We start from the raw sequence: 15782 nt of genomic DNA on the forward strand, positions 1-15782 counted from the left end.
TTTGGGGAAGATATAAAATATTACATCATTTTAAAAGTTAAAAAAAAGATAATAGATTTCCAAAATATTGTAAAAAAATTTAGAAAAATTATATGTTTTATCAATATTAAAATATATTATTAACATTTAAAAAACCTTCGAAACTCACTGAAAAAACGTAGGTTTTATAGATGTTGTAGTTAGGAATTAGCATTTGAAAAACCTTAGAAATTCACTGGAAAAAACATAGGTTTCAGGGACAGTTAGTTGGACATTTCACTCATACAAAATGATAGAAATTCCCCTGTTATAGTTAGTTTACCTAACTATAACTGGTGCCTCCGCAATGCACTGCTGATGACGTCACATATTACATCATTCATGAAATGGTCAGTGACATCACTGATGACATCACTGATGACATCTCAAATTACATCACTGATGACATCCCTGATGACATCATCCAGTGAACGATCTCTAGGATCTAAGGCACCATCAATATTGGAGACAATTTGACTAATGCAATGCTATTTAGAATAACTATTTGGAGTTATATGAGTACAGTCACCAATGTATACACTGAATTATCCATGCTTCTGTCTTAATTGTATAGATGTATCCTCTTCACACAACCCTTCTTTCCCTCTTCCTAGTGTTTTAAATGTCACACGCGTTTTAGATTTGTCTACGGTACTTAGGTAGTCATTAGCTATATTTGAAGATAACATATTTTAAATGCCTAATTTTAATGTATGCATTCAAATATATCAGCTAGTTAAATTCCCCAATGAAGGGAAAGTTACTAAAAAAGATTATGTGCTGTGAAAATTAGCCATCTGCAGAGAAACCTCAGACAAACCCATTCCATAACAAGTATTCTGAAAACACTTTAATAAGGCTTTTATTAGCTCTACATTGGTCATCTTCCCCAATGCTAATTTATAAAAAGATGAGTCGCTGCTTGAATACAAAACAGATACATGTTAATTTGTCCTGCTAGTCAGAAGCAATAGAGTGACATTTTGAGTTTCTGTCTATAAATCTGAAGGCTACCATTGTACCATACCAGCATATATTATTACAATCCCTTTGTAGTACTCATAATGCAGACTATAGTATACAAAAATGTATCCCATCCAGCAAACTTTATTTAGATCATCATGGACCATTAAAATGCATACACAGAAAATTCCCATACATCAAACCATATACTATAAAACATCTCCATAAATAGCTATCCAAAATAATAGATTAACAGAGTTAAAGTGCATCGCAGGGTTCACAGCGTGGCAGAACCGGACAATTACAAATCAACAACCCGCCCTCGTCCAGCTACCATCTAATTTTCGCCATATGTAAAAGCCACTTGAGACATAAATAACTGCACATGCAATTTGCCAAAGTAAAAGCTAATTTCATCAGCGGACTTAACATTAAAACATTAAAAGGAGTAAAAAAGGTAGATCAAACAGTTCTGACGCCGGTGACGCCGGTGACTAGCACCGTTCGAGCAGAGGGCGTGGAGGGTCCGAGCCAGCACTTCCGGAAGCTGCCTGCAGCGCTCTAGCTGTTGGGCGCTGGGGGGGATATAAGGCACTGGAGCCTGCTCCCTCGCGTGGTAAGTGGGCAGTGGCAGTGTCCCTACCGCTTTTCTGCTATAGCGTTCGCCGGTGCGTGGGTGATTGCTACCTGTGCGCTGTGCGCTTAATTTTGGTGTGTGAACTTTAAAACTGTATTTTTAAAACCACATTTGTCCAGACCTGGCAGTGTTCCTACCGCTTTACTGCAGCGTGGTCAGTGTGTGGGTGATTGCTACCTGTGCGCTGCGCGCTCAACCTGGCATGTGATCTTTTAAACTTTTATTTGTAAAATTGTACTGTCCTGACCTGGCATAGCGCTGTGACAGCTCGCACAAGCCTTACTGTGCTCTTGCTGATCCCGCCATCTGGATTCTGCTCGGCTGAGCTTCACTAGCGGAAACGCTTGACTCTTTACCATCACCTAGCAACGAGGTGCTGGACTCGCCCCTCCCTCCCGCCTCGTTCTGACGCCGGTGACTAGCACCGTTCGAGCAGAGGGCGTGGAGGGTCCGAGCCAGCACTTCCGGAAGCTGCCTGCAGCGCTCTAGCTGTTGGGCGCTGGGGGGGATATAAGGCGGATGTGTTGCAGGCAGCGCAGCGGACGAGCGCAGCGGGCGCGACGAAGGCGCGCCGGAGTTGCGCCTGAGTTAAGCCCGTCTGCGCCCGTCCGCGGCCGACTGCGGCCCAGGGCCAGAACCCCTGGTCCTCCTGCATCACACATTCGCTGGAGCCGAGAGGAACTACTCCTCCTCCGCCATGGCCACCTGACACCTTGCTCACATGGCATGGAGGCGGACAAGAGCGTGGACTGCAACTATTGCGGCTACACCTTTTGCGCAGGGCAAACCAAAACCAGTGCCCACCATCCTTTGATGTGTGGTTTGCTAAATGTCCGCTCCCTGCGAAAGCACTGTCTTGACATCCATGATCTCCTTGCTGGAAAGCGATGGGACTTACTCTTCCTCACAGAGACTTGGCTGGACTCGGATTCCATGCCAGAAATCATCGAGGCCATCCCAGAGGGTTACTGCCTTCAAAGATTAGACAGACTTCGAGGGAGAGGTGGGGGTATCGCCATAGTGGCAAAACAGGAATACCAATGCCAGCTTGAACGCACCACTATTGAAGGTAGTGAAGCGGGTGCCTTTTCCATTTCACTGAATGGCAAGTCCACCTTAAAAGGCTTCCTGATCTACCGCCCACCGGGCTCCCCCACAGCTTTCATTGAGAAACTAGTGGAAGCTGTTACTGAAGCCGCTCTCAGCACTGATAGGTATCTAGTCTTAGGTGATTTGAACCTACATCTGGATACTCTATCAGATAAGACAGCTATCGATCTCTGTCTCACAATGGCTAATTTACAATTTGAGCAGAAGGTGCAGCATCCTACCCACAACCTGGGTCATCTTCTTGACCCAATCTTTGCGAATTGGAGTCAAGTGGAAGCATGCACACCGGTCCCCATCCCATGGACAGACCACCATCTTGTCCCCTTTACCATAGGGAACCAAGAACCTGCTTCGATTGACCCTCCAGCTGATAAACACCCTAGGCGGAGATGGGCAGCATTCTCCCAACCCGCATTCAATTTGGCTCTAACGGCCAAAGGCCATCCTGGCGGAATAGGTGTGGCAGACATTAACTCCAACCTAGACCAACGCATTACAGAGGCCTTGGATCTGGTTGCTCCACTTGGTGCGGCCAAATTGGGGGGCCGAACAAAGAGATCTGCTCTCTGGTTTAATGCCGATATGCGGGTGGCAAAAGCAGCGTGCAAAAGGGCTGAAAGGCAATGGAGAGTAGCATATTCCGCCTCCGCTAAAGCAGAGTATACTAACCGTAGGCGTAGTTACCATAAATTACTACGGAAGGGCAAATCGGCGTACTTCTGCACTAGGATTGAAGGAGCTGAGCAGTCCACCAAAGAACTCTTTTCAATCTATAAGTCTATCACCATAGGCAAGGCCGCTGTATGCCCCTCGAAACTCTGCACGGTGGAGGGCTGTGACCGTGTTGCAGAGTTTTTTACTAACAAGGTCACTCACCTCTACAATTCCTTTCCTCGGCAGGCAACAAACGCTCCCATATGGGGGAAGGGTGTCAAAAAGACGGGAGTACGACAGCTTACCTCCTTCCTCACCCCGCCCACAGAAGAGCTAATCCGCATCTGCGGGTCAATTAAATCTGGCTCTCCAAGAGACCCGACGACCCCTAGTCGGCTTAAGGGCAGCTTGCAGGTGCTTGAACCTTATGTTCGCAATCTACTTGATTCCTCTTTCTTGTCCCAGAGTGTCCCCAAGGCTTGGAAGCGGGCAGTTGTACTCCCCCTGCAAAAAAAGGCCAATGTGAATTTCGAGAAATTCGACAATCTCCGCCCCATTTCCCTTCTGCCTTACATGGCCAAAATAGCGGAGAAAATTGCTAATACGCAACTGATGCAGTTCGTGGAGGAGGCATCGCTACTCCACGACTCACAATTTGGCTTCCGTCCCCGTCACTCAACGGAATCTGCACTTCTGGCGGCGGTGGAGGCACTCCGACAGGGTGTGGATGAGGGCCAGACTATGGCTCTGATCCTACTCGACTTAAGTGCAGCATTCGACACTGTAGCACATACCATCTTGCTACAGTGTCTGAGTGAAGGAGGGGTCACAGGTGCTGCGCTTGTTTGGATTAAGTCCTTCCTGTCTGATAGGTGCTTCCAAGTCAGGATGGGAGAATGCTATTCGAGGGAGATCGAGTTGGGCCAGGGCGTACCACAGGGTTCGTCCCTGAGCCCGACTTTATTCAATATCTACGTCTCCCCGTTAGCAGCCATCACGGAGGGCCACGGTATCCACCTGGTGTCCTACGCCGACGACACGCAGTTGGTCGTCTCCCTATCTCGTTCCCCCGGCCTTGCGGCGGACATCTTCAGGAACTGCATGCAAGATCTTGCAGCCTGGATGTCCGCACACTGTTTAAAACTGAACGGCAGCAAGACCGAGGTGATCGTGGTGGGGGGCGGGCCTTCTGCGTGGTCGCCTGCGTGGTGGCCATCCTGCCTAGGTGAGGCCCCCACTCCCAGCCTGGAGGCCAAGAATCTTGGCATGTGGCTTGATAAGGACCTTGCCTTTGGCCCGCAGGTTGGCCGGGTGACGGGGGTGTGTTTCGGTGTCTTGAGAACTCTGAGGAAGGTTTTAGATCTGCTTCCCATCTCGGCTCGTAGGACGCTGGTGCACGCCCTGGTCACCTCGCGCCTAGACTATGGTAACCTGCTTTATCTGGGGGCTTCAGGCAAGGTCATGGGGCGCCTCCAGGTGCTCCAAAATGCCGCAGCACGGCTCGTGCTAAGACTCCCGAGAAGGTCTCCCTCTAAACCCGCTCTCCAAGCTCTCCATTGGCTTCCGATGGAGAAGAGAGTTGAGTTTAAGGCCCTCGCAACGTGCCATCGCATTCTGAGCGGCAAAGCCCCTGTGCCACTTCAGAGTCTGGTGTCTCACTATGAGCCTACCCGCAATTTACGGTCCTCTCAGACGGGACTACTTGTGGTGCCCAGAGTTAGGAAGGCACGGATGGGGGGGAGATCTTTCAGATACCTTGCTCCCAAGTGCTGGAATGTCTTGCCCCCAGACCTCCGTCTTGAGCCATCAGAGGCCCTATTTAGGAAAAAATTAAAAACTTACCTTTTTAGCAGGTAGCTCCTCGGGGAGGGAGGGATGGCAACTGCTCACTTACCATAGCGCGGGGACACGCCTTCTGGCGTCACCAGGCGCTTTAAAAATGTCCAAATAAAAAAAAAAAAAAAAAAAAAAAAAGATGTAAACAATATATTTTAAGGCCGCGGTGATAAATTAATGTGGCTGTTTACAACGCATGCAAATGCACTGCATGCCTTTACAACGCAGTCGTTACAACGACCTCATTGTTACCCCGTGTACCATACATCGCAAGCCGTTAAACGACTTGCTGTTGGGGGCACGCTGGACTTAAGAATAGTATCATTTACTATTTCTACTCCAGTTTGTGCAACAGCAGGGAAGGTGTTGGATTTTACATCTAACACCAGCGGGCCCCCTATAGCAAGTTGTTGAAACAACTTGTAATGGTACGCGTGGTAACAACGCAGCTGTTGTAAGGATCGCGTTGTGAAGGTACCACATTGTGGAGACAGCGTTGTAAACGCTGTTTCCCTGAAAAATGTGGGAACATCCAGAGTGTACGCCACATCGCGGTTAGAAATCTAGATACAGCAAAGAAAATGGGTGTAAAAGAATCATACTTCAGCACTCTAAATGCCTCCTCGCAGTGGACACACCCTGAGTTCCTGCATAGTTGGATAAGCCAGCGCTGTCTAGCTCACTTATAGCCAGGGCAAAAGAAAAAACCATGGAGCTCTGACTCTACCTCACAGTTGCAGGCAGGGCACCCTTGAGATGCAGTTTTTGACCATTTATTAGAGAAAGCACAAAGCGGCAAGGTCCCAAATCTAAACTGAACACATCATTTCTTTGCCATGGTTGGTTAAATGTCATCCATAAAAGACTCTAATGTATTCTCACCTTTGAATTTCAAAAATGTGGCTGGCAGATGTCCTAAGGCCGAACTCCTATGGATATCTGCAAGTTTGTGCATCGTATAAGATCTTACCAATTCTGAACATCAAATTACAGGGCACAATTCCTCTGGATTGCTTCATAAACTTGATTTTCCAAGGCTACAACCTTTATCCTTTACATGTGTAAACCATGGTATTTTACCTACACCTGGGAAACTCAGTAACACCTTTAACCGCATGCGCGCTAGCAGTTTTCCCGCTGCGCGCTGCGTTGTAAAAAAGACGCATTACATGACGAGCTCAGCTCGTCATCAGTGTGCGAGCGACGCAACTCATGACGAGCTCAGCTCGTCATGAGTGTCGAAGTGGTTAATTCTGACCGATAGAGGCCCAGTTCCGGGGTCACCCACAGACTGCGCTAAAAAGTTAGGGGTCTAAATCCAATCTCATCCCCAATTGGTTTAATTCCTAAGTACAACCCTAGGGGGTAAGAGGGGTACTGGGGGGGAGGCCGAACAACTGCCTCATAAAATTGTTTTGTACTTTACCCAAACTTCCAGAACAACAATGACCCCGTAATTCAACCCCATACATTGTTGCACCCCTTGCTTGCACTTTGTAAACCACTGTTATTGGCCCAGCTGGCTTGTGGTAGGAGTTTCTATACAGTTTTGCAATTTCCCCCGCAGTCTGGGCCAACTTGAGACTTGCTTTGGCCATTTGCGGCCCCTGCTCCAGATTTTCTGTCAAGGTGACACCTAGGTACTCAAATACCGACACCCTCTCAAGCATAGTGCCATCTAAACAAGGGTTAGAACGTGATGCTTTGGCTTGGTTGAAGACCATAAATTTAGTCTTCTGCGTGTTGATCTCCAACCCCCTGTATTTGCAGAAGGTGACAAAGCTGTCAAGGACCCCTTGGATTCCCATGGGCGACTTTGACAATAAAAGGGTGTCGTTCACAAACATCATTGCTGGTACCTTTCTACGTGCTATCTTCGGGGCATTTTGGGCAGTCAGCGCTCTAGAGCTAGGCCGCCTTAACGCATATAAATGCCACAGTCATTGCGCGCCCGCTGGGGCGCCAAAGGCAAGCCCGTTTGCGCCCATCCCCTCCTGGACGTTGCCAGGTGGCAGGAAACTCTGCTTCTTTCTTAAGATATTATGATGTCGCCCCTGACTTACTCGAGGGGGGAGTTGTTTAAGGTAAGGACCTCTACGCACAGTTTGAGTTGTGAAGGCAGGATTTCTTTAGATAATGAATATTTGCCCAGCTGCTGTCCTCATTGTAAATGGAGAACTGGCCAAGCACAAACAATTTTAGGCTTCATTAGAAATCCGTCGATCTGTCCACAATCAGCGCTGGAGTCCAAACTAGGTAGATCCCAGATTATAAATGGCCGGGACACTACCGTTAACTGTTTATATAATAATGCGAGGTCCATACCCAAGCATGCCTCAGAAATTTGGGACCTGTTAGATGTTCACAAGCCTGACATATGTTTATTTACTGAAACCTGGTTTCAGTCACACTCTGCACCTTCCCTAACAATCGCATTTTCCTCAGAATACTCTGTAGTAAGGATGGATAGAGCAGGGAAGAAGGCCTATAGCCCCCCGCTCCACTTTGAACCTAAAAATGTTGGACACTATTTCCTCACCTAATCTGGAGCTGCTGATTTTCTCTTTGGAATTTCCTCGCTGTCAGAAGGTTACAGAGGCAGTAGTGTATCGATTTTTTGCACTACACTTCTGGAAACCCTTGCCCCTTATGTTTTATATGCTGATAATTTCTTCATTGTTGGGGACTTTAACTTCCACTTTGATATCAATAACCGTGACACTGGAAATCTCTTGGCTTTCATGGACATGCTAGATCTTTCACCCGAAAGGAGTGAGTCAACCCATATAGCAGGCCAAATTTTGGAAAATATTTTTACCAATATGTCAACCCCTACAACTGAACCTCATCAGGCAGTAAAGTTGGTCTGATCATATGGTGTTAAGCTTCTCCTTCTCGGCCCATAGAAGTCAAGTTCAGGCCCAAGGACGCAAAGTCACCCGCAGGCAATGGAGGAAAATAACACCTACTACATTTAGGCTAGTATTCTCCCCTCTATCTTTTAAGGAGTGCAAAGATGTAAATGAAGCCATAACTACTCTTGAGACAGAGATGAGTAGGGTTTTCAACATTATCGCCCCTATTAAAACAACAACCATATACGTAAGACCCACCCCGGCACCTTGGTACTCTGAAGGTTTGAAATCAGAGAAAGTGGCATGTAGAGTCAAAGAACGCAAATGGAGGAAAACAAAATCAAATGAAGATAGACTGGCCTATAATAGATCACACAGGGCCTATCTCAGAAACTGTAATACAGCTAGGCATTTACATCTAGCTAAGGGTTCCTCTAAAGAACTCTTTAGAGTTCTTAAGTTATTTACCACCCCTAGTGTCAGCAATCTGGTATGTCCCCCTTCACAAGAATTTAGTGAGACAACATCTATAACTCCTTCATTTTAAATCTGGAGCACATGGCAGAAATCCCCGTTCCAGATAAGCCTATGCACCCACAACTGGAGTACTTTGCCCCCATAACGATGGAGCAAGTGCTCCCTTCAATAAAACATAGCAAGTCAGGTTCTCCGGCTGGCGTGGCTCCTCCCCACATCATGTCTGACCTGGGATTGGAACTGGTTAACCCAATCAAGGAAATCTGTAATCTATCTTTATCCTCTGCCACTTTCCCGCTGAAATGGAAAAAGGCATTTATTAAACCTTTGCCTAAAAAAATCCTCGGCAGACCATGGGGATCTTCAAAACTATAGGCCCATTTCTCTTTTGCCTCTATGCTAAAAAATTATGCAGTCTATGGTGAATCATCAACTTTCAGATTATCTGGAACAGTATAACCTCCTTGACCCCTCACAGTCGGGCTTCCGTGCTGGTTTCAGCATGGAGTCTGCACTAACTGAAGTGTCAGATATGATCAGGCTGCTGTTGGATGAAGGGACCTCCACCAAGCTAGTTCTTTTAGATCTATCAGCGGCCTTTGACACCATCTCTCACAGGAAACTGCAAGAAATTGGTGTCATGGGGAGGGTGGTGGACTAGTTACAGAGCTTCCTCTCTGAAAGATCTCAATGTGTACAACTAGACACTTTTGTGTCCAGGACTACAATTATGGATAAGGGAGTTCCTCAGGGCTCTGTACTAAGTCCCACACTGTTCAATATCTACGTGTCGTCTTTGGCTTCCGTTAACAAATCATGCGGGTTTCATGCCATCTCTTATGCCGACAACACGCAGATTATTGTCCCGATAGAGAAGGAGTCAGGAGAAACCAGAGACAGATTCAAGCTGAGCATGACAAAAATTGCAGTATGGATGAAAAAGAACTTTCTGCAATTGTACTGAAATAAAACTGAGATCCTACTGTTCGGGAAAGCCGAGCAGATATGGACTAAGGATTGGTGGCCGGAGGAACTGGGAGAAGCTCCACGCCCCAAAAATTCTAATTGCTTCTAAACTATCCATGGAGGAGCATGTGAAAACATTATCTGGTAAATGTTTCGGATTAATCTGCATGCTAAAGAAGATTTTTCCTTGGATTCCGCTCTCCACCAGAAATAATCTGTCACAGGCACTTTTAGTCAGCAGGCTTGACTATGGAAATGTCCTGCTGGTAGGGATGAGGGAAGATCTATTCTCCAAACTGCAAGTCGTACAACATACGGCGGCTCACCTAGCTCTCAATAAACCTGCACGCACCCCCTCTTCCCCATTATTGAATGAGCTGCATTGGCTACCAATGAGTAAAAGAGCAGTCTTTAAGCTCCTTTGTCTGGTTTTCAAAGCCCTGGTTGGTCTAGGACCAGAATATCTAAGGAGAAAATTAATATGGTACACCCCAACCCGTCAACTAAGATCTAGTGGCCATAAGCTCCTCCTAATTCCTAGAATTAAAAAGGCTAGGATGGGTGGACGTGCTTTGTTGCCCCCAAATACGGGAACGCACTACCAGAAGACCTGTGGATCTGTTCTACATTCATGGCCTTTAAGAAAAAATTAAAAATATGGCTATTTTAGTGTATTGACTCTGTATATTGCTGTCTGCATCCTGGGTGCTGAGAAATCCCTCTGGAGATGATTTGTGCGCCATATAAATAATAATAATAATGATTATAATAATAATAATAATAATGATAATTATCCTTTACCTGAAATGAGTTGGGCAACCAATGCGTTAACAAAGAGGCAAAACAGGGTAGGTGCAAGCACAAAAATCTGCCTTACTCCTCTCTTAACTGGGAGTCGAGAGGTTAGGTCGCCACATTTCCCATACCTCACTTGGGTGAAGTTACCTTCATGCAATCTCATAAGCAAACTCAGGAGGTAGAGGGGGATCCCTAGATCTCTACGTACACCCCATAATTTATCTCTGGGCACCAAATCAAAGGGCGTCTTCCGATCCACAAATATTAAATAGCGACTACCAGCCTCTATTGTCACCCTTTTCCAATATAAAAGTTGGAGTCTATATATTTGGTTAATGGTGGAAATGTTTTTTCTGAATTCGGCTTGATATGGGCTAATTTCATGCTCTTCCATCCATACCTGGATGCAAACAATTTTTGGGTGACATCGATCAAACTGATCAACCTATAGTTTGCACGCAAAAGGGGAGAACCCTTTTTAAAAATTGGGACAATTTCTGCCCCAACCCAGGTTTCAGGGATTGCCATACCTTTCATAATAGCGTCAAATAAAACCCATAGGTAGGGTCCCCATATTTTTGGTTCTGCCCAAAAGAGATCTCAATCAATCAATCAATCAAAGCATTTATATAGCGCACTACTCACCCGGAGGGTCTCAAGGCGCTTGGGGAGGGGGGTCCGCTACTGCTCGAACAGCCAGGTCTTGAGCTGTTTCCTGAAGGCGAGGTGGTCTTGGGTCAGGCGGAGGTCGGTCGGGAGGGAGTTCCAAGTCTTGGCGGCCAGGTAGGAGAAGGACCTTCCTCCTGTGGTGGCTCTTCGGATGCGGGGGACGGCGGCGAGGGCGTGGCCGGTCGATCGAAGCTGGCGTGTGGGATTGTAGAAATTGAGGCGGCTGTTGAGGTATCCTGGGCCTTGGTTGTGTAAGGCTTTGTGTGCGTGGGTGAGGAGCCGGAAGGTGATTCTCTTGTTGACCGGGAGCCAGTGCAGGTCTCTCAGGTGTCCGGAGATGTGGCTGTGTCGGGGGATGTCGAGGATGAGTCTTGCTGAGGCGTTCTGGATCCGCTGGAGTCTCTTCTGGAGTTTGGCAGTGGTTCCGGCGTAGAGGGAGTTGCCGTAGTCCAGTCGGCTGGTGACGAGGGCCTGGGTGACCGTCTTCCTGGTCCCGGTGGGGATCCACCGGAAGATCTTACATAGCATGCGCAGGATGTTGAAGCACGACGAGGAGACGGCGTTGACTTGTCTGGTCATGGAGAGGGAGGAGTCCAGGATGAAGCCCAGGTTGCGTGCGTGGTCTGTTGGTTTGGGTGCGCTGCCCAGGGCGGGGGGCCACCAGGAGTCGTCCCAGGCGGAGGGCGAGGAGCCCAGGATGAGGACTTCCGTCTTGTCTGAGTTCAGTTTCAGGTGGCTGTTCATCATCCACTCGGCTACGTCTTTCATCCCTTCGTGCAGGTTGGCTCTGGCGGTGGCGGGGTCGTTGGTGAGGGAGAGGATCAGCTGGGTGTCGTCGGCGTAGGAGATGATGTTGAGGTTGTGTTGGCGTGCGATGGCCGCGAGGGGGCTCATGTAGACATTGAAGAGGGTGGGGCTGAGCGAGGAGCCTTGAGGAACGCCGCAGATGACTTCGGTGGCTTCTGATCTGAACGGGGGGAGGCGGACTCTCTGTGTCCTTCCGGCGAGGATGGAGATGATCCATTCTAGTGCCTTCTCCTGGATTCCGACGTTGCAGAGGCGCTGTACTAGGGTGCGGTGGCAGACAGTGTCGAATGCCACGGAGAGGTCCAAGAGGATGAGGGCCGCTGTTTCTCCGTTGTCAAGCAGGGCTCGGATGTCATCGGTGGCTGCGATGAGGGCGGTCTCGGTGCTGTGGTTGGCCCGGAAGCCAGACTGCGAGAGGTCGAGGGATCCGTTCGTCTCGAGGAAGGCGGCCAGCTGCTTGTTGACGGTCTTCTCGATGACTTTGGCCGGAAACGGGAGGAGCGAGATGGGGCGGTAGTTTTTGAGTTCGGTGGGGTCCGCTGAAGGTTTCTTCAATAGAGCGCTGAGTTCGGCGTGCTTCCAGCTCTCCGGGAAGGTCGCGGTGTCGAAGGAGGTGTTGATGATGTCTCGCAGGTGGGGTGCGATGACAGAGTCGGCCTTGTTGAAGACGTGGTGAGGGCAAGGGTCGGTTGGAGATCCGGAGTGGATGGAGTTCATCGTGCGGATGGTGTCTTCGGTGCTGATCAGGGTCCAGGCGAGGAGGGTGGTGGTGGGGGGGCGTAGGTGCGGTCGTGGGGTGCATCGGTTGTGAGCTGAAGCTGTTGTGTATGTCTGCGATCTTGTTGTGGAAGTAGGAGGCGAGGGAGTTGCAGAGGTCTTGTGAAGGGGTGATGTCGTTGTTTCCGGCGTTGGGGTTGGAGAGCTCTTTAACGATGTTGAAGAGTTCCTTGCTGTTGTGTGCGTTGTTGTCCAGTCGATCCTTGAATGCAGTTTTCTTGGTGGCGTGGATCAGTTGGTGGTGTTTTCGGGTGGCGAGCTTGAGGGTGGTCATGTTGTCTGGTGTTGGGTCTCTGCGCCAGGCTTTCTCGAGGGCTCGGCAGTTCTTCTTGGAGCTCTTGAGTTCGTCAGTGAACCATGGGGCTTTCTTGCTGACGGGTCTGCTAGGCGGAGTCCTCAGAGGGGCGAGGTCGTCTGCGCAGTTGCTGATCCACTTCGCGAGGTTGTTGGCGGCCTGGCTGGGGTTCGCTGCGATGGTGGGAGGGTTCTGGCTCAGGGAAGCGGCGAGCTGGTCGGCTGTGATCTTGTTCCAGCTTCTGCGTGCAATCTGTTGCTGGTGGTGGTGGATCGTGGTCCTTCTGAAGCTGAAGTGTACGCAGCTGTGGTCCGTCCAGTGGAGTCCGGTGGCGTGGCTGAAGGCGATGTCCTTGCTGGATGAGAAGACTGGGTCGAGTGTGTGTCCGGCGTAGTGGGTGGGGGTGGTCACCAGTTGCTTGAGACCGAGGTTGGCGAGGTTGTCCAGCAGGGTGGTGGTGTTACGGTCGTTGTTGTTCTCCAGGTGGAAGTTCAGGTCCCCGAGGAGGATGTAGTCCGCGGAGGGGAGGGCATGCGGGCTGATGAAGTCGGCGATGTCTTCGCAGAATTGTGTGCGTGGTCCCGGGGGTCTGTAGATGAGGGTGCCTCTGAGGGTGGTCTTGGGGTTGGTGTGGATCTGGAAGTGCAGGTGTTCGGCGGCTTTGAGGGTGTCGTCGGTGTTGGTTGTGATGCGGATGGTGTTCCTGTGGATGATGGCGATGCCTCCTCCCGTCTGGTTGCCGCGGTCCCTCCGGGTGATCTTGTATCTGTCCGGGATGGCGATGGCGATGTCGGGCGCTGAGGAGGCGTTCATCCAGGTTTCCGTGAGGAAGACGACGTCTGGAGATGTGGTGTCAAGGAGGTTCCAGAGTTCGATGGCGTGTCTGTGGACGGAGCGGGTGTTGAGCAGGATGCACTTCAGGTGGTTGCTGATGGTGCTCGACTTTGTGGGTGAGGGTGTCGTGCAGGTCCGGATGCAGGAGAACTTGCAGGAGTGGCAGCTGAAGGGTCTGTGGGTGCGTCTCGGGTTGGCTCGGCAACATCCCGGGATTCGGCTGGCGTTGAGTGCGTTGAGGTCAGTGGCGTCGTAGGTCCGGCGGGTGGGTTGGTGTCTGCGGGGACCAGGGGTCCTGGCGCTGGGCGCGGTCCAGGCGCGGATGGGCGCAGACAGGCTTACCTTTGGCGCGCCTCCGGCGCACAATCGGCGCGCCCGCTGCGCGTCAATGCTGCGCGTGCGCACGGTCGCCATTTATGGCGAAGTGCGAGGGAGGGAGGAGCAGCTGGGAGGCGGGAGCGGGGAGGGCACAGAAATGAAAAGGGGGCGTGTCCGATCTCTCGGCGGCAGGAAGCGGGGAGCGGGGCGGGAGGGCACAGGGGGCAACAACGGTGAAAGACGACACAGAGGGGGCACACAGAAAAGAGAAAAAGGGTCACAAATGCCTAAATATGCAGTAAGGCAACAGAAAATCAGCTCAGCACACACAGACTGCAGGAGACCACGCCGAGCGATGGCAGGGGGCGTGGTCAGCAGGCAGCAGGCTGGCTCAGCGAGGCAGGCGGGGAACACACGCTACAGCTGGTGGCCGTGCGGCGCGGGGGTGTCCTAAGAATAGGTCACTTGTCCAATCCTGGTATTTTGCCGAAGGGGAGCTTGCTTAATGCATTTAAAACTTTAGTCAAAGTAATAACAGGGGCCTCCTCATGAATAGTTCCCACTGAAATTATGGATGTTTCATCAGTTGGGCCAACTGCTTCCTTTGTGGTATATAAAGCCTGGAAATGAGTCTTCCATACATCTGGTGCTATGTTTGTTTCTATGGCTGGCTTCCCTTCGCTACTGCCTGTACTGACTATGGACTAAAACGCCTTCATCTCTTTGTTGGATCTGGCGATTTGTAAGGCATCCCATCTTTCCAGTTCCCAGATCTTTTTTGCTTGTTGGATACTTTCGCTATACAACACCAGCATTTGTTTAGTTAGGGACCCATCCTTTACTTTAATGGCCTCTATTAGGGACCGCTAAGCCTTTCGGCAGCTATCGTTAAACCCGGATTGTATATCCCCTTTTTTCACCCTGGAGGGAATCTTTGGATGAAATATATATACCAATTTGGAAGTTAATACTGCATGTGAATCTGCAACCCTATTGATGGTTAGTAAAATACTCTCTGCTGAGACAGCCTCTCCCACTTCTAATAGGGACAGGATAATTGCTGTATATAGTGTGGCCAGGTTATCGGGTGGCTGCTGAATTGCCCCCCACCTTATTCTTCTTCTATTTTTGGAGAGTAATAATCTATTATCTAGGGGAGTACAGCTGTTTATGCCATTTCCAAAATTTGGCTTCTCCAGTTCCATGGTCAGAGTGTTGTGATCGAGGTCGTGTCGCAGCAGGACAGCGAAATCGACAACCTTTTGCAATAGCCTAGTCTCCACTAGGATATAATCCAGCAAGGAGGAGTGACCTATTCTATTGAATGTTAACTTCCCAGGTACATCTGATTTAGTGCAGCCATTACACTCTCTCAGGGAGTGGGTCAGTGTGACCGAGTTGATCTGGAGTGCCAGCGGGGATCATGCCTTAATCGGTGGGGTTTGATGGTCTGGAATTATCCATTGCAGATCCTCCTCGCTAGGAGTTGTATCAGTGGGCTCAGCTAGGGGCTCAAATTGACAATTAAAATCCCCCCCTACAATTAACCACAAACTTGTGGGGACAGTAGGAATAAAAAGATTCAATTGGTCAAAGGTCAGGGATTCATTGCTCAAGCTTACAGGTCAAGAATTAACCTTAATAAAAGCTATCTTGAGCTTAAGGGAAAAAGTAAGTGCTGCACACTGGAGGTCATTAGACAAAGATTTCAACTGTTCAACTTTGCGGCCCAGATGAGAGCCAACCCAAACGCACAGGCCCTCAGACG

This window comes from Lissotriton helveticus, chromosome 8 (genome assembly GCF_964261635.1).
Source record: "Lissotriton helveticus chromosome 8, aLisHel1.1, whole genome shotgun sequence".
NCBI lineage: Eukaryota > Metazoa > Chordata > Amphibia > Caudata > Salamandridae > Lissotriton > Lissotriton helveticus.